The following is a 20019-nucleotide window of genomic DNA, read 5'->3' on the forward strand; positions in this document are numbered from 1 at the left end:
GCTGTCTACATTTAAAAACACGGAAGCACTTACCCTTGCCTACATTTTTGCCTCCTGCTCTCTGCCATGATGCATGCCTATATCCTGAAACAGACTGTTGTTGTTTCCACTTCCTTCCCTTTTAACAGCTAGTTCAAGACAAAGGTAGTAAATTGGTATCTGGAGCACTGGGGCCCAGGAAACTACTCAGCTGCAATTGAAATCTAGTGTGTGTCAGGTGTGATGAGTTCTGGGAAAAAAATCAGAAACTTCCACAAATGAACTGAAACTGCTGGAATCACAGCACAGTGAAGAAAGGGGCTCTTCTATGAATACAGTGCTCCTTGGTCACTTATAAATGATTATTCAATTATCTAATAATTTAACCTTTGGATAATTAAATATTTTTTAAAAGGAGGAGGGGAAGAAAACAGCAACAAGGACTTTGCTTGAGCAGATGCAAAACTGACACATCTGCCTCCCTCGATACTAGCAAATTGGCTCTTTCAATATGTTTCATTTGTTCTCCTGCCAATTGCTGATCTCTTGTCAATTTACTCTCAAACTTGGAAGAAAATTAAATGGTTTGATGACATACTGGTTTCTGTATTTTATCTTTGAAATGCAAAATATATATTTCAGTGATCTTAGAAATATTTCACATCTTTGAAATCTTTGCAATTGTAAGATATTGGCCTTGAACCCCATCTGGAACAGAAAGCTGTAACTCCATCTAAATTAAGCTAGGTAGCTTATCACAGCTGGTGGTCTTGTCCATAGTTTTTCTACAGATTAACACAGAACATGTCATATACTTAGAAATATGTGGTGTGAAAGGCGGTGACTCCCTATATGCTTTAGGCATGCTTGAAAATACCAATACCGGATGATTGCCTAAAAATGCTTCCTAATAGCCTTAAATACTCAAAATGAAATGATGGAACTGTCATCACAACAAATCACACAAGGAAAGAAAAATGATAGCAACATTAACTGCATCAGCCACCTGCTCTATAAAGGTTATTAAAATGATGGAAACAGTATGTTGGCTATGCCATACATGCAGGCTAAACCCCATAGCAGGTCCAATATCCTGTGCTACTAGCTGTAATTTATATGCCTATAATTTATACTGTACTATAATATATAAAACATTTATCAAAATGCCAGCTGGAAAATGACTAGCTACTGACTGAAGTTCTCTAACTCCTTGCTCTGTGGCTGCGTACTTCCTTAGTCACAACTTGACAAAAGGATTTTGGCACGAACAAAAGGATTTTGAGAAGTGACTGTGTTATGCTCCTTGTTATTCTTGGGGCTACCCTGATTCTGCCAGCAGTAAGCAGCCCAGTCTCTTATTCTTTAGAAATGCCTGAGTTCCACTGGGAATTCTGATAAGGTGATGAGATCCTATAAACATAACATGCCTAAAACACATATGGGGACCTGCACTATTCTTAGTGCAGCTGCAGTCATTCTTATTCAAATGGGAAGAAGAAAAGGAGAAAGAGAACAAAATAGTGGTGATGTCTTCTTCATAAGCAGTGGTTTAGCAAGCAGGTGTTTAAATGCAGTCTTAAACAAACTTGCTCTCACTTGGTCCTGAAAAGCACCCTAATCACCCAGTTGCAGACAGTACCTGAGCAGAAATACACTCCATCCCTCCTACTGAAGCTGCTACAGTTGACAAAAGCAATTCAATCACCCTAAACCTATGAGCACATCTCTCCACCCAGGCAGGTAATGTCTTCATGAGGGAGTCTTGATTTCGAGCTCCTGCCCTAGGGATGCCTAATGTATTTTATCCAAAAATTGTTTAAAGTAAAATAATCTGTCATATAAATGAAAGGAAAAAGGCTAATTTTCAGAGCCACTGCCACTATGGATGGCTAATATAGATGAAAATGCTTACATTTAGGCATTCTTGACTGAAAACAATGGCTTCCCTCTTTTTATGCTAAGTTTACCCATCTGTAAAGCAGACACATTACAGTTTACCTAACTCAGAGAAATGGGATAATACAAATTTGGCAAAAGAAAGGCTCCATCACACTGCTTTACTAGACATAAAAAGGTAATATGAATATATGATTTTAAATCAACATTAAGATAGTGTAGACTCCAGGATATTTCTGATATTGCTTTGGCTGAATAATGTAATTTATTTTCTAACAGGTCTCTTGCCATGCTTGATATTCCACAGAGCCAGCCTGTGTTACAAGATGTACATAGCTAATCTGCTGAGAAAAGGAATCATAAACAACACTTTATCCTGCATTATTTTATTCACGAGAGCATTATTCCAATTGGTACAATCTTGAAGTATATGTTGGATCCTGGGATCATATAGTCATACTGACATATCCCAAGTTAGTCTGCTTTAAACATTCTTTAATTCCAGAGGAAGAGGGTGATGCAAAATCTTCAAGGCTGTCATATCTGGTTTAAAACTTCCTTCTATTTTTTTCCTTGCATAGTGGTATAAGCAAAAAATCTCATTACACCATTATCCATACTTTCCTAAGTGAGTAGTTTGAGCAGGGCATTAACTTTATTAGAAGTTAGTTTCCAGGGTGGAAGTGACAGCATCTGCCTCTGATTGTCACCAGCACAGAAAGTTTGGCTTTTGGGAGCAGTCAGAGCAGGCACTCAGCACTGCAAGAAAGAGGAATCTTTTGAGCAAGTTTCTATTGGGAGTTTTTTTCCAGGAGCTAGACTGAAAATTTTGTAATATGTTCCAAGTGTTCACACATTTCTCACAAGTCAGCCATCACATTTTCAGTAGCATTGTTTTCACAGGATAATTCATAGTGATATACAAAATGAAACCTGTTATCTCTTTGATGAATGCATTTTAAAGTCCAAGGATAAGCGTGGGTAAGTGACACAAAGACAGTGAGGATTTCCAGAGCAGTGACAAGAGCTGGCAGAAAACTACTTCCTTTTGGAGTGGCTTCTCAGGGGTCATCTTCCAATATAATTTAACTGTACAAATCTATACTTATGAGGTATGTATATAGATTTGTACTAAAACTTCATTAGACACCATCCCTAAAAATTCTTTGAGAGAGGTGGATTCCAAGGTCATGCAGACATTGACCAGAAGATCTTGCTAGATCAGATGCTGAGAGCTGTCTGCCATGACAGTCCTGGATACTAAGCCACTGTTAAATGTCTGTCTTGTCACAGATTAATTCTGTATGTGCTTGAAACTGAACCATGTCATGTATTTGGCAGGAAATGTAATCCCTCCACAAAAAGGATTTGATCTTTAGTGTAGTCCTGCTGTTCTATGGCAAGAGTAGCTCTCAGTACAGCCAGTGCGAGGTCTGCCCATGTATTTGACATGGACAGTGGGACTGAGTGCACCCTCAGCAAGTTTGCTGATGACACCAAGCTGTGTGGTTCCGTTGATATGCTGGAGGAAAGGAATGCCATCCAGAGGGACCTCGACACGCTTGTGAGGTGGGCTGATGCCAACCTCATGAAGTTTAACCATGACAAGTGCAAGGTCCTGCACCTGGGTCAGAGCAATCCCAGGCACAGCTACAGGCTGGGCAGAGAAGAGATTCAAAGCAGCCCTGTGGAGAAGGACTTGGGAGTGCTGGCCGATGAGAAAATGAACATGAGCCCGCATTGTGCGCTTGCAGCCCAGAAAGCCAACCATACCCTGGGCTGCATCAAAAGGAGCGTGACCAGCAGGTCGAAGGAGGTGATCCTGCCCCTTTATTTTGCTCTCGTGAGACCTCACTTGGAGTATTGTGTACAGTTCTGGTGTCCTCAACATAAAAAGGACATGGAACTTCTGGAACAAGTCCAGAGGAGGGCCACGAGAATGATCAGGGGACTGGAGCACCTCCCATATGAAGATAGGCTGAGAAAGTTGGGGCTGTTCAGCCTGGAGAAGAGAAGGCTGCGTGGAGACCTCATAGCAGCCTTCCAGTATCTGAAGGGGGCCTATAGGGGTGCTGGGGACGGACTCTTCATTAGGGACTGGGGTAACAGGTTAAAACTGAAGCAGGGGAAGTTTAGATTGGATATAAGGAGGAAATTCTTTCCTGTAAGGGTAGTGAGGCACTGGAATGGGTTGCCCAGGGAGGTTGTGAATGCTCCATCCCTGGGAGTGTTCAAGGCCAGGTTGAACGAAGCCTTGGGTGGCATGGTTTAGTGTGAAGTGTCCCTGCTCATGGCAGGGGGGCTGGAACTAGATGATTTTAAGGTCTTTTCCAGTCCTACCTATTCTATGATTCTATGATTTCTGTTCTGAGTAAGGGACAAACCCCAAACATGTCATTATGAGAGCAAAAACTCCTGTCCACAGTAATCAACATGGCCCAGATGGCATGACAAGAAATGGGCTACAGATACAAACTGCACTGTGCACAAAACTATCTGAATTCATTCAGAGAAACTGGTTTATTATTTTAATTGTTTTCTGATGCCCCAAGTGGCATGTGGTGCAAACAGCAGCACAAGAGTTATGAAGGAAAGCAACACGTCTCATTGTTTGAACAGCACCAGGCAAAATTACTGAACGAATGACAGTGCAGGGATCCTTCCCTAGAGCAGACAGCTCCAGAAGTCCCCTGTCAAATAGAATCCTAATTTTGAGACCTTTTTTCACTTCTCCTGCTCCTTCTGTTCAGACCACCATAGCAGTCCTCCTCCCCCTCCTAACATCCACTCCTTGCCTTTCTGTCCTGTCTCTCTCTGACTGTATCACCTCGATTATAGCTAGTACTATCTCTCTGCCATTCCTTGTTCTCTGGTAGCACTCCTCACATGTGACACTCCATTGCTGAAGGGTATGCCTTTGGGATATGATGCTCTCTTTACCTTAAAACCATAGGTATGAATCTCAGCAATTGCTGAAAGTCTTCCAAGAATAAGGGGAAGAGTGGGAGAGAGAACCTGCCGTTATCTTCTAGTATGATTACTCTCAATCTCTTCTCAAATAATGGAATAAACATTATAAGCGTAAAAATCACTTGGAACCACAGGGGAACCATGACCAATAAATAGTTTGTATTTTCAAAGAACAGGTCATGCCAGACAAATGTAATTGCTTCTTCGCTATTTTCAGGGTTAGCATATGGAAGGAACAGAGTGACTGAAATATTTCTGAGCTGTAGTATCGCATTTGATACAGTGGCTCACAAAATCTTATTAGAAAAATAATTTATAATGTCTTGGATAAGAGTGCTGTCATGTGGATCGAAAACTGGCTGAAGAAATGTAAACAAAGGATAATGAGTCATGACAAACAGCGCTGTGCTGAGCTCTGAAGAGGTATCCAGTTGGGTTGCCACAGGAATTGGTGTTAAGCCCAGTTTTATTTTACATATTTATTAATGCTCTGGAAAAAGAGATGAACAGCCTGAGAATCAAATTCACAGATGATACTAAATTAGTAGATGTTGTTAACACCAACCAAGGCAGAGAAATTATAGATATATATTTCTCTATATATCCTATATATATCCTATAGATAGAGGGAAATCAGAGAAGATGAGAATGGGAAGAATCAGTGACCAGATTTACCTTTACAAATATGTGATGGAGGGTTTTATGTCCAAAATGATAATAATGGGAGCCCAGTGACAGACCAGCCAAAACCAGTTTACATCTGGTCTGTCAAAGGCTGGCACAGAGAAATAGCAACAAACCAGCTAGGAGATAATTATTAATTATAACATTTTTCAAGAAGATCCCAGAAAAGGCTTAATGCTCATTTTCTAGTCTCAATAAATTTCAGAGTTTGGGATTTTCTAAGATTTTGCCTGGTTGCATGCTACAGAGTAAGATATAGCAATGTAATACAGAGTCATCTTTCTTTACATCACTGTATTATGTCATTTTTCTGAGGAGAAATCAATGGTAAAAATCTCACTGTTTCCTTTATATACCTTGTTTATTTATACTATTAAAATGAAGAGAACCAAAGTAGTAAAAGCTGACACAGAGGTAATAAGCTTGCTCAGGAACTTCACTCTCCAAGAGCAACTCAAGCCACCCAAACAGAATCTGCTTAGAGGTGTAAAAGCAAAAATAAATTCTCTAGCCATTTGCTGTAGTTGCTTAATAGATCCCACATTATGGAAAGAAAAAAAGTTGTTGTTTTTTACAAGCATTATGCTCTGTATGCTATGGGAAAACCTGTGAAAATATTCCATTGTCCTAATCTAGTTTAGTGAAATTATGTGTGGAGTGCTTAACTACAGAATATTTTTATTTTTTTCTCATCCATTTATAGAACACATTTGTATGATGAATTGGGTAAGGATGTAAGTGTTGTGAATTAAAGTTTAGGACCTTTTATATAGATTAAAGGAATTCAGAATGGTTCAATACCATTTAAATGTACATAGACAGTATGGTCTCTGCACTTGTGTGTATTTATAAAGAATCTTTTCCTGCTAAGTTATTGCCCAAGGTGTAGAAAAATGTAGACTGTAGGTCTAAACACTCTTCAGTTCAAACAAAATTTTGCCTCTGAATATAACACTGTATCAGTCAAAACAAAGCCAAGGAAAATAGATAGGAATATCTCACATAAAAATTCATCTGGATGCTTGCAGTGAACATTCCACAAGACCTGTAACTGTTGAGACCTGTCTTCCTACTACCTTACCTCTTGGGTTTGCTCGACTTTGGTGGCTAGGGAAATGCAAACTCAATGTCAACTTTTTTCAATGGCTCAGTCCCAAGTAAGATTGCTCTTTCATGTGGATTCTTCAGTATATGTGAGTTTACAGTATAACTTTTCATATCAGGTTATTTATGCAAAACTTTCAGCTTTTTAAAAACTTTGGGTTTATTTGTTAGTTTTTTTTTAATTTAGTGTAAGACAACTGAGTTCAAAAGGTATGGAGAATGATTACACTGCAATGTCACTCTGATAGTCTGCTGGTTTTGGCTGGGATACTGTTCATTTTCTTCATAGTATTTGGTATGGATGATGTTTTGGATTTGTGCTGGCAACAGTATTGATAATAAAGGGATGTTTTAGTTATCATTGAGCAGTGCTTACACAAGGTCAAGGTCTTTTCTGCTTCTCCTTCACAGAGAGGGTAGTCAGGTACTGGAGCAGGCTTCGACGGAAGTAGAGGAATCACTATCCCTGGAAGTGTTCAAAAATCATGTAGATAAGGCCTTCAATGATATGGTTTAGTGGTAGTCTTGGCAGTCCTGGGGTAATGGTTGGACTTGATCTTAAAAGGTCTTTTCCAACCTGGCTGATTCTGTGATTCTGTGATTCTCAGTCCACCCAACCAGTGAGTAGGCTGGGAGTGCACAAGGAATTGGGAGGGGACACAGCATGACAGGTGACCCTAACTGACCTAAGGGTTTTCCGTACCATACAACATCTTGCTCAGCATATAAAGCTGGGGGAATAAGATAGAAAGGGAGGTCGTTCAGAGTTTTGGCATTTTGTCTTCCCAAGTAACCCTTATGAGTGATGAAACCCTGTTTTCCTGGAGACGGCTGAACACCTGACTGTCAATGGGAAGTGCTGAATAAATTCCTTGGTTTGCTTTGCTTGCATGCACAGATTTTGCTTTACCTATTAAGACAATCTATTAGGTTGCCCTTATCTCAACCTATGAGTTTTCTCAATTTTACTTTTCTGATTTTCTCCCCCATCCCACGGGGTGGGGAGGGGGGGGGGGAGGGGAAGGGGGGACAGCTGCATGGTGCTTAGTTTCCAGCTGGGGTTAAGCCATGACACACAGAAAATCTTAACACATCTGCTAAAATAAAGACACCTATGAAAGATTTCATTGTTCCTTAGTTTCTTTCCTGGCTAGTAAAGATTGATACGGAAACCTGGAGAAAAATCAACTTGAGGGTGTGTAAGTAATTCACACAGAGGTGCCTTTGGGTTGCTTCAAGTCATGACAGAGGACGATTTCAGCAAAGAAGTGAAAATCATATCTGGCTCCAAGTACAAATCCTGAATGCCTGTGGATCTGATTTCAGATACAGCATGGCACAGAGCACAATCTGTCAATGACTGCCGTAAGAGATGAAATGAATCAGCCTTTTGAAATATCTATAATTGCCAGTGGCCACTATTTTTTCCTATAAGTATCCCGAAAGAGAATACTAAGTGAATGAGGTTAAAATTCCAGGAGGAGTTTAGTTGTAGTCCTATCCAAGTAAATATAAATTTCGGTTTTGTACAATGCTTTTACTTGCATGACATGAAACAGTAGTGTGTAGATGTTTTATTTTTTAAGGCAATGTTACATCTCATAAAATTCTTACGACTGGCAAGGGAAAAATTTCTAGGTCTACATCTCGTTTGATGAAAACTGGTATAGTTACTTTGAATTTAGAGAATTCCTTTCAAATATGTTATAAAGTAATTTCAATGGGTACTATTATAATTTTCTCTTTTGTCTCAAGAATTTAACACACTTTTTTAGTGGGATATTTGCAGGGACCTTTTCTTCCATCAAAATTTGTACAGAAGTCAACCCCAAATTTGCCTAGAAAAGTTATGTTGAGCTTGTTGTTTCTGGGAGGAATCCAGCAGCATCCTTGTATCTGGTTATCTCAAAACTTCACAACACTTTAATTCCGAACCATACTGTTTTCCATAGAGGCAATATCCTCAGTGCTAGTCCGAATGCTCTGAATGTTAAGTGTCTGGCTCTGGCTGGTTTCTCTACATTTTCTGTCAGTGAACACGTAGCACATGGCCCTTGATTACTACTTTTAAATTTATCCGTGTCTGCTATGAAAATATATTGCTTCATAAAAGTCTTTCAGAGTATCAGCTTTCAAATTAATGATCTTTCTCTCAAGCTCTGACTTTGAAAGCTTACAGTACAGAATCGTGCAGTCCAGCTACTTGTATCAAATTGAAATTCATCCATCTGCAATTCAGATCCAAAATTTTTCAGTGCTGTTGGCTCATCTCCAGGTAAAGAGCAGCTGTTGTCCTGTTAAAGTGACTGTAAATAATTCTAACTTCCAGCTTCAAGAGTGAAATTCACCCTGCTTCACTGGGGACCACTTAATCCCCTGGATGTTCCTTGGCTTGGTCTTCAGCTGGTAGGAGCTGCATAAGTCTGCTGTAATTGATAGAGCTGTGCTGCTGTACGCCAGACAAAGATCTGTCCTGGCAGAGTTAGCTCATGGAAGCACGGCGTTACAACAACAGGGCAGCTTGTACTCGTTGGGTAGAAAGATGTGGGGTCACTGTGCTGAGCCAGAAACCCTGACTTGTTATGCTAATTGCACTGAGTGCTTGCAGCCATATATATATATATATATAAGGTGATATGGTGATAAGGTAAGGAGGTGATAAAAGGCTAGGGTTTCTTGTGATGTGACCATCTCTTTTCATCCTCCTGCTTTCTGGGGGTTACATGTGCTCTGTAACACAAACACTACCACACCAGGGAAAGACTTGTTTACAGCAGAGATTCAATAAAGTGTCTAAAGGAAGAATTTTGTGATGAAAAGAGATGGGCCCTAACCAAGAAGGAAGGTACTTGTTGTTAAAGCAACTATATCAGAATAGCAGATGAATCATGATGTGATAGCAGTATTTGAAAGGATGTTTTGAATGGAGCTGTCAGCAAGTATTTTAATAGCAAGTCTTCAATTTCTGCTTTATGGGGTTTTTAACCACCACGAAGAAAACATAAGTAACAAGGAGGGATTTAGGAATTGTTTAGTGTTTGGCTGTTCAAAGAAAGAAAAAGAGCTCTCCACATGCATTGCAGCTAATGAAAATTGCCATTATGGGTTTTTTCCCTCCATTTGCGGATGTTAAACACTGTAATAATGCAAAGTCCTTATGATTTTCTAAATCTTCTCAATAAGGAGGATATTATCTACTTATTTAATTACTGAATCTCTGATGGCAAGGAGCTGCTACCACCAGCAGCTCCAGCCCATTCATATAGTTCCCCTCCTTAATAAAGGGTCTTTGCAGTTAAAAACAAAGTAATAAATCAATCAAAAGCCCAAACTGCCAACAGATGATAGAAAAAAAAAAAAAAAAAAAAAAAAAGAAGGCAGTTCAGGGACAGATTTTCAATTGCTCAGCACCCACAACTGAGATTATTGTTTTGAAACAACACAGTCCTCCTTTAGGCACCTAGGATAGAGCCAGACAGTTCAAAAGTGCTCAACACATATTTCTTTGGAAAATCCACCCCTAACTGTGGCTTTGTGTCCTACAGCCATTGTGGCTTTCAAGAGTCAATTGCAAGTCACCCCCTGCCAGAGGAAAGTCATCAGCAACACCCCTTCTGCAGGAAACTATAATAAAATACATTACCGTACTTATCTGTGCCCTTACCATTGCTTACTGCAAGAATAGAGGTGGCAGGTATATCAAGAGCCTATTTTTACCATGCTGCCAGTGAAAGAAGCAATACCCCTGCACTTGGATTTCTGTTCCAGCACTCAAAACCAGATGTCCGTATTACAGCACAGACCCCTTACTAGTTTGAGTGTCAAGCTGAAACTTGAATGCTGCTCTCTGAGTGGCATGCCCTGAGGGTAAAGTGCCAATGTCAGGTTAAAAGTTTTCTGAGTGTTCATCAGTCTAAGGCCAAAACTTGAGTAACAATTTAAGAGCACTTTACAGCTAATAAAAGCTGTAATAGCTTTCTCTGAAAACAGGGACTACAGCCCAGAGGCCTTTTAGCACATCTCTCCCCTCCTACAAGAAGCATTTGGTGGTATTAGCATACTACCTGTTTATACAAGAGGATGTACAAAAAGTTCACTTAAGAGTTCTTTTCTTTGCAGCCCACAGCTGTGCAAATATTATCCCAGCCTCTCCTCTGACATCCATCTAAGCCTCAGACCTCCTGAGCAAAACGATACAAACGGAGCTCAGCACTTCTGTAGCCCACCACTGTGTCCTGACACACCTTGGACTGAATATCTAGCTTCTGCTGTGAGAGAAGTGATGCTGTGTGATGTACCCCTGAAGCAACAGCTTTACTAAGAACTTCCTAGATTTTAACCATGGAGCTATGATCAAAGCTTTGTGGAATCAGTGTACCAAGATTTGCATGACAACCCCCAAAAAGAAGCTAAATCACATCTTTGCATTGTTTACAACTGCTATGCAGCATAGTTTCTATTTTGATTGGCTCAGATGAAACACTGTGTTAAGTTTTAGAAACTTCTCATCCTTGCTTTCAAGTCAATACACTTCTGAAGGCTATTTGCCTTTCCCATTTTCTCTGTGGTAGTTAGGGAGATGAAATTCTTTCTGTATGCACCAGATATCCCTTACACAATGGCACAGAAATATTGATACTTTTATGTTGCACAGTGGGTCACATTTATGAATTTCTGCATGCTTCATCACAACTTCAAATAATGAAACATTCTGGATAGGTACAAAGGACCCAAACCTGTTTGTCTGAGCATCTCCAGCTTCCACTAATCTCCTTTCTGAGCTAGTTACAGGCTGATTTTGAAAAAGCAGAGCTTCCTCAGGATCAATGCTACCTATCAAAATGATTTATTCAAGACAAATGTAAGGCAAAGCCTCCGCTGCAATGCAATTTTCCACCTACTCCTTTCCCACCACCACAAAGAACTAAAGAAAGGCTCAGAGCTCCTATTTAGACCTGCAGAGCTTAGCTGAATTTCCCTTTCAGTTCATGCCAACATCCTGAAGAGTTTTTCTGGTGTTTTTTGGGGCCTCTGATGTTACAGAGATCAGTGATGAAGACCTTCATGTGCTGCAGAGATCACCATTGCAAAAATCCCTCCCTCTCATGACAGTGCTGACGCAAACTGTGAGATGAGGCAGCGCTGATCTCAGCCCATTTGGACTCTGGGGTTACCCAAAACCCATTACAACATGAAGAAGGCAGTGAGGATCACTGGACTCTCTCCCAGCCTGGAATCAACTATGAGAAGACAGGACAAGAGTTGTGGGAACAGACCTACAGCTCCTCTGTGCAGCTGGGGCAAGAGATAGACAGTGGTCTCCTGTGGTAGGATGAATTCAGCTCTTCTCTTAGATTTCTCTTGGCAAATTTCTGGGAATGAGAACAGCAATACCTCAGCCTAATTTCATATTCTTTAAAAAATGAGAGTCAGACACTTTGCCACAAATAAATATTAAATATATAAACATGCGAGTCACCATCTATGCTTATATTCTCCCTCACTGTAACTTATGTAGATTGCCGCCTATGCGCATAGCTTTCATTACAAATAAAACATAAAAGCCAATGCACATCCTGAAGAGCTATTTTTCTTTATTGCAACACCATTACATGAAGCCTACTAACATAAACAAAGATTGGACTCGGCTGTTTTTGAACAAATAACCATTTATTGTCAACGCTTTTCAGGAGCTTTAATTTTCCTTTTTGAAAAACGTGATCCTGTGCCAACCTAACAAACGTGTAACATTAAATAATAAGCGAAATAATGGGACACCCTGCCACACTAGTTTATAGGCAACTTTAGACTGTCACAGTTGTACAAGTCTAAGCTAAGACAGAAACCCAGTTAAATAAAGAAGATGTGTTAAATCAACAACCCACCTGCGGAGTCCTTGGGGCATAGCTGCTGTTTCTAAATGCTACAACTGGCCTTTCAAGGAGGAGGATGCACAGGAGTAACTGTCCAAGGGCAGAGCAGCCCACGTGCTGCTCTCTTCTCCCTGCTGCTGGAACAGCACGAAGAAGAGTACAACAAGAGAGCTTTTTCCCCGTACCATCTCCTGGCACAGGGGCAGAGGGCACAGAACAGAGCTCCAAGCCTTGGTGCTTGTTAATTGTTAATTCCACGAGAAGTCTCCATTTGAAGTTATCATGAATCTTTTAAACTTAACCTGAAGTAATCACAAAACAACCTATCCATTAGACAATGAACAGAGATTATTCAACTTCCTTGTACCACAGCGAAATAGCAGCTTCCTTCCTGCTAGTGATTGTGGTTGTGATTAACTGCACAGTTCAAGGTGAAAGAAGAATGTGGTTCCAGGCATATATAGCTTCCTTTAACCTCAGCAAAACACAGTGCCAGATATTTCAATTAGTGTGTACCAAGGTCACAAAATCAATTTCTTATCGGCGAAAAACACACATACTGTAAATTTCATTTTCGAGCCATAATCTCTAAATTAAATCTGTGTACCTTAAAAATATACAGTGCAAAATTGCAGTCCCTCAGGCCCCCCCCCTCCTCCTGCAGCCAAGCAGCATTTTCACAAACATCACTGGCTTTGTGCTCTATATTTAGAGCACAATGTTTGGTTAGATTCTAATCTTCTTGGAGAAGTCATTATCTCTTTCTTTGGCAAATAGAGGCCCAAAGTGTCAATTACCTTCTTAAACCTTTTCATACACACAGGGCTGAGCGGGGTTTGATATTCTGTCTGCCAACAGCTCAGTCGGCAATTTTTCACAGTCATACACAGAAAAATTGTGCACCTACATATCATCCTAGATAAATTACACATTTCAAATGAGGTTACAGACAACTTCACCACTCCTGGCCAGTTTATTCTGCAAGAGGAAAACAAACAAAACAGCAAAACCAGAAAAAACAGAACACTTTGTCACTATTGAACTGTGTGAGTTATTGGACAGAGACAGAAGTAAAATGAATATGCCAGACTGGTAGGATATTATATGCAAATTAATGTAGCTGTGCAGGAATGACATCATCATCCCTTCTGTGTGCAATTCCTTATGATTCTTTCCTTGTTAAGCGGGTAACACTAACTTTATAGCCTCAAAGGCAGCTGCAGCATCTGATGGCTGTAGTGGGTTCTACCATATGCAAACCTAGGTATAGAAGATATCTCAAGGAAGAGGAATTTATGGAAGCAACTTCTTTCCCATAAATCCCAGTCTTTCCTTAATAAAAGCTAATTTAAACTATACAACCACAGAATGAGTAAAGCTGATTATTTTGAGATTGCTTTGCATTTTTTCATGGAAAAGATTGGTTTTTATCCACATACCTACTCATACATAGGTCCCCGCACACACGTGTGTACATTTAATACACATGTATGAGCATACATGTTCTGGAAATATCTTTCATCCTTTTACTTCAAGCCAACAAGTGAGAAGAATGTTTTGTTACTGGTGGACCTATCTGGACTGCTTCAGATGCTAGAGATACAGGAAGTGAGTCATATCTCTGGTAAACACAAAGTAAGCAGACTCTGAAATAACAAGTTTAAAGCTCCTTAAATGAATTTTTCCACAGCCTCTAAACATGTAGCATATTTATTGATTCTTAGTACCATAAAGCAAGATGAAAAGAGTATTTTCTCAAGAAAGGAAATCAGAATTATTTGGCATGGGTTAAAACACATTTTAACACATTTTAATTCTGTGTATGTCATGAGTCTACCATGGTCTTGGTTAATGGCTTATTAAAGTCAGGGTAAATATTGCCAGTTGTTATAGTGGGCTATATCTCTGTTCTAGGCAAACTGCATTTCCTGGCGAGTTGACCTGAAGATTTCTCTCTTATCTCATTCAATTGAGTAACTGGGAGGGACTTTTTTTTGGTATGAGAAAACTAGATTCGGCCCTTTGAATGCATAAAATGCTTTCTGTCAAATTTTCATGGATTTAGCCATTTACAGAGGTACAACAATTAGCGTAAGAGAGCCTCCACTGTCTTGTTCAGCAGGATTGTTACTTCAAATATCCTGCACTGCTTTACATCTAACCAGTGTTCTTAGGCATCACCAGGTACTGTCGTAACACACTCTCCCCTTTAGAATCACCAATCTACTCTTAAAAGCTTCAACTAAAATATACTTTCAATAGTATCTAGCTACAGTGAGTAATTTCAGTTCTAAAAACTAAAGTCAGCTCTGAAAAAAAATGTTCTATTAGGCAAAGGTATGGCTATTTCAGGAATATAAACATAACTCCGTCCTTTGCAACTAGAAGGCAACCATGCAACTGCCGGTTAGTCCTCAGCAGTCTACATAAATTATAACCATTAAAACCTTACCCAATTCACAGAAAATTGTATCACCTTGCCTGTGAAAAGGCCATAGGTATAGCCGTAGGTCCACAAACGATCAGGAACTTGCTGCGTTAACACCCATGCTTTCCGAGGCAAGTGGACTGTTATGAACCAGGGTATCAAATCCTCCTTGATAATTTGTTCAGGCTTTTCAATTTCATGATCTGCCTACAGGTTTAGTCCAAAATGTGAGATCAAGGTACCTCACCCGGGTAACATCTCACAGCTCAGCTGTCAATCTCTGCACTTCAAGAAAAGGTGGAAAACATTCAGCTACACTGAAGATTATACAGACTGATGAAGAGATGGAAGGGAAGGAAACTTTCTGTTCCCTGTAGAGGAACCCTGAAGGTTTGGGCTTAATTAAATATAATATCTACATATGCAACAAACAGAACAGTGCCTCCTAAACCTTCTTGGGATCAGCAGAAAGCCAGACACCTAAACCTAGACAGGAATTCTGAATTCAAAGATGACTTCTGCCCTTTCACACAGCCCACACTTGAGATTTACCATGCTCCACCTTAAAAATGTGTAATAGATCCAGCAGAATTTGGAGGCAAAGCAGGAGAGACTGAGAGACAGGGTAAGGAGGGAAGAGGAAAAAGGGTAAGGAAGAGTGAGAGATGAGCCAAGAGGTTATGAGGAGTATGTAAAAAGGGCTGGGAATCAGCGGTCTGCTTTGGCCTCCTGCATAGCACAACCCAGGTTTTCCAGGTGGTCACCCACTGTGTGGAGCCCTGTTATTTGTGTTTGGCTAAGGCATATCTTTCTCCTGCTGTGCTATGCTAGAGCAGCTGCAATTTGCCTTTTCATAGCTTGTGGTAACTGATAGCAGTGAAATGAATTTAGGAAGTGTGTGGATTGGATCTTCCGTATCAGTGATTTCAGACTATTTGGTAAACACAGAAGTGACATCCAGTGATTTATGCTTGCTGGTAACAAAAAAAATTCTCTTCTGGTGAACCAGCATTTTGGTTAGATCACTTTCTATTGAAGGACATTTATGGATAGAATGAAATGATTATACACAGTGGTTTTACAGGGTCATGTTAATTTAACAGGTAAAAATTCCCACAGAACTATACACCCATTGGGTGTTGTAGAATAGCAGTGGTGACACCAGTGAATCAAAACAAATTTAGTGACTTCAATGAAAGTTGATGGTGGGACACAGTGACATCACCCTAGAGCAAAGAGCTGATGTATCACAGGAAAGCTCCTTTTTACATTTGGCAAAAGCCAGAGAGCTGGTAGTATGACCCTCAGTAAAACAAGAAAATATGGTTGTGTTCAGATATTGAGTAGACTTTCAATTTGATTCAGCTGAGTTTACACAAATTGACCTGTGTTCTAACAGGGATTCTGTATTTTGATATAAAATACCACTTTGAACTGATGTATTCTTTGCCTCTGGAAAATGATAAATCCTCTTACACTGCACTTCAGAAAGAGTCAGTGCCTTGCTTCAGTATACAGTTTCTTTGATAGTCTATGTCCTTGCTCACTATTTCTGGAAGAGCTGTAACTATTTTGCAAGTAAGACTGATTAATTTTGTTGTATAATTTGCAAGTGACATTTACAAGGGAATATTGTGTGGGGATATCTGGGAGGGATATTGTGTTCCGACTTTTCCTGCTTGACTGCCTACCCTCCTGGAACAAACAACACTGCTTCATTTTCCTTCCGTATTTTACAAAGTTAAAGTAAACACTGTGATCACACTGTTTACTTTAATTTCCTGCAGTGTGCCAGCAAAGCAGCAAATTGGCAGTCACCAATCAAGAAGCAGCCAGTATTGAAACAGCAGAGCTGCTTAGGAAAGCATCAATGATGCCAAATAATTTTTCCCTCTGTTTTAAAAATAAAATATTGGCTTCTATGAAGTTTCACTTCCACCACAATCTTCTCTAAAGGATTTGAAATCTTATTTGCTTCCTTTAATTTTCTTTTGGAAGAAAGCTGGAATTATGAGCAACACCTAATTTATATGGCCAACACTTTTTATATAAAGAAATGGCTTTACAAAAGCGGCAAATACATGCTATTTATCTGTACAAATTCCACGGCATTTTTGCACAAAAGGAAATTAACTTGTCTGTAAATCAGTCTTATCTGGATATTTTTTATTTTTATGCCAAGAGCTCTAGCTGTGCTACTTCAATTAGGTGTATGATAACATGAACCTAAAGCCTCATGCATTACATTCAGAACACACATCTGCCCAAGAATGGAATCCTAAGAGGCAAATAATTATATTTTCAGAGGTTGCTGTCTCTCATCTAATACTACATAAAGCAAGGAATATTAATACCAAAGAAGTAGTAAGAAGAATGGCATAGTATTTTGTACTTCAGAGGTGTAAAGCTTGACAAGGTGACTCATTTATTGCTTTCTGGAAGATATTGTACAGAAGGAATTTATTGCTATGTAAGTTATAACTGCAATATACAAAAGAGGCCAGATCCTACAATCAGTTATTCTCCTGACTATGTGCATTCCTGCACATACTCTTACTGAAGACAATGAGATTATGAAGAGGATTAGTTTATTGTTATTCTGGCCAAAGTTTGCCTTTGGAAAGTCCAAAACATGACCTAATTTATAGTGGTTGAAATCTTGTGGGAAAGGTTGTAAGAGGATAATTATTTTAAAAGCCATGACTTTGACACCAGGAAATTAAATTCATATCTATATGTCTTTATCTATACACAGCAAATCCAATAATCTTGAGCTCTCTACAGTCACTTAGCCAGCTGGCAAAGGGAGCAAAGTAAAAACTAACAAACCTGATTCCTAAGGTATGCTGACATCAGTGATTCATGATTCATCAATAATGGTGCTAGGAAATAAATGTAACAGGGCATTATTGCCTTTTGCAGCACAGTAAACTCAAGGGAAAATGTCTAAGTGCATCACACTGAAAAGACAGAGCTAGCAAAGAAATAACTTTTACAAGTATTTAAGAGGTGTTACAAGCAAGTGAAAGTAGAGAAAAAAACACAAACCTTTTAAAAACATTGGGAATACCTATAAATAAAAAGGGACAGTTTTCCAGCTACAAGCTTAAGTGGGCTAACATGAGAACTAGCTTTTTTTTGGTTCTCCAACATTTTTACAAGGAGAAAGAATTTAAATTGCTTGTTCCAGAATAAACCCTTGAAAAAACAGTTCTGGTTTAATGGTCCACCAGGATAAGCACAATGAAGTTGGTTCTGTGCTATGCAAAATTACTAATGCTGTTGACAGTAATTATGACTTTCACAACTTATCTAAATCACTAAGAGGGCAAATATGTAAACACAAAGTATTATATATATTTGTTTGAAAATTACTGTATTAGCAAATAATTGACGATCTCCTTTGAAGGTGACTGAACTATCATTGTAAAAACCTAAGATTATTAACGGAAAAAAAATGGGTAGCTATCCCTAGAAGAGCAGATACACTTCCTGCTTTCACTACATAGAACAGGAAGATCTAATACATCATTAAACAATTGGGGGCTTTCTTTATATTTTTGTAGCTTTATACTATTTATGGTAGAGTTTGGCCTATATTTCTAATCTTTTTTAGAACCTACCCAATTAAAATCCAGGTTCATTGTTTATGCTATTAAAAGAATTACTGCACAATATTAATTATGCACGGTGGAACATGTTGCTCCAGAGAAACGTTGCCTTTCTTTAAGGGGCAACAGCCACTAGTTCTGATACAAGCTTTGTTTTTTGGCTAGAGGGTAAGTGACTTTGGTGGGTTGTTGAAGTATTTTACCAGAGAAAATGTTGTTCTCCTGACATAAGGCTTGCTTCAAACCATCGCTGCTTAACTGCGAAGCACCACTAATACATCTAGTAGCTGTTTTGCCTGGACTGACACTGCAAATTTCATTTTAAAGATAGAGTTTCCAAACAGTATAATTCCTAATAAACAATTAATTGATTGACAAGATCTGCAAATGTATATTTCACTCTATTGAGTTTTCTTTACATGCTCTATAGAGGTTTTTATGAAGTTTGAATGTAGATTTCCCTAAAAAAAATACAGGCAAAAGAGAATGTAAGAAAAAGATACTGTATGAGGAAAAAGAATATGGAACATAAGATAAATCTATCCTTACACAAATGGATTTAATAGCACTATACTAGGTACATATATAATGGATGGATTTAAGAACATCAGTGATGTCAGTGAAGAGCAACAGGTATCCTTACTGTAAATATAATTAATGATTCATAATCATAACTTTCTGGAAAAGTACACACAATGTAGAGGATACTGCATCATGGTAAATAAATAAATCCTGGTTTGATCTGTTTCAGGGAGCATTGTTAAAAATTGACTTGTTTTTCTTCTTTCTCTGCATTATTCACAAGCGTAGGCCCCTGACTTTGCAAACATAATGTACACTTAGCTTTCAAATCAACCAGCTTACTCACGGTAGTAAAACTGAATTACTGCAAATACAATACTAGTGTAGTGAAGGCCATTTCTTCTTATTTCTCTCTGACCAGCTCGATAGACAAATAATGATTGACCTATATTTAGGGCAAGGCCAGCATTAAATTTAAGAAATATGTTTAGTGAATACATGACACGTGATGCAAAAAAGAGGCTCAGACAGCAGTGTTTGTTCAGGCTTAAGAAGACAAGGCAAGAGGGAAATCATCGTTTTCTACAGCTACCTAATGGGAGGCTATGGGGGTTTAGAGGGGACATGAAGCTAAACTATTATTTTAAATGTACATAAGAGGCAAAAATTACAAGCTACAATAAGAGAAACCACAACTAGACATTGAAAAAGTTTTCAAAAATACAGTAGTCATCACACTTATTCTACCTAAGCTACCTTGTCATGTGTCTGCCATGCTAGACACTAGGATGGAGGCCCAGAGATGTATGTAGTTTTCATCCTTGGAGATACTCAAATCTCACTGGACAAGGCCCTGGGTAACCTTCTCTAAGCTGGAGCTGCTCTGAGTGGGGAGCTGAATCAGATGATCTCCAGAGGTCTCTTCCAAACAAAATTCTTCTTTTTTATTTTT

The 20019-nt window shown here is 39.1% G+C and overlaps 1 protein-coding gene across 3 annotated transcripts in view; it reads right to left on the reverse strand.

Annotated features, from left to right (window-relative positions):
- ADGRL4 (adhesion G protein-coupled receptor L4) overlaps nt 1–20019 on the reverse strand; it is an 86492-nt gene that overhangs the window by 56753 nt on the left and 9720 nt on the right. The window lies entirely within an intron of this gene.

The sequence above is a fragment of the Neopsephotus bourkii genome, unplaced genomic scaffold (genome assembly GCF_033783945.1).
Source record: "Neopsephotus bourkii isolate Nb327-2 ecotype Australia unplaced genomic scaffold, CSIRO-AGI_Nbou_v1 NB_234, whole genome shotgun sequence".
NCBI classification, from domain to species: Eukaryota; Metazoa; Chordata; class Aves; order Psittaciformes; family Psittacidae; genus Neopsephotus; species Neopsephotus bourkii.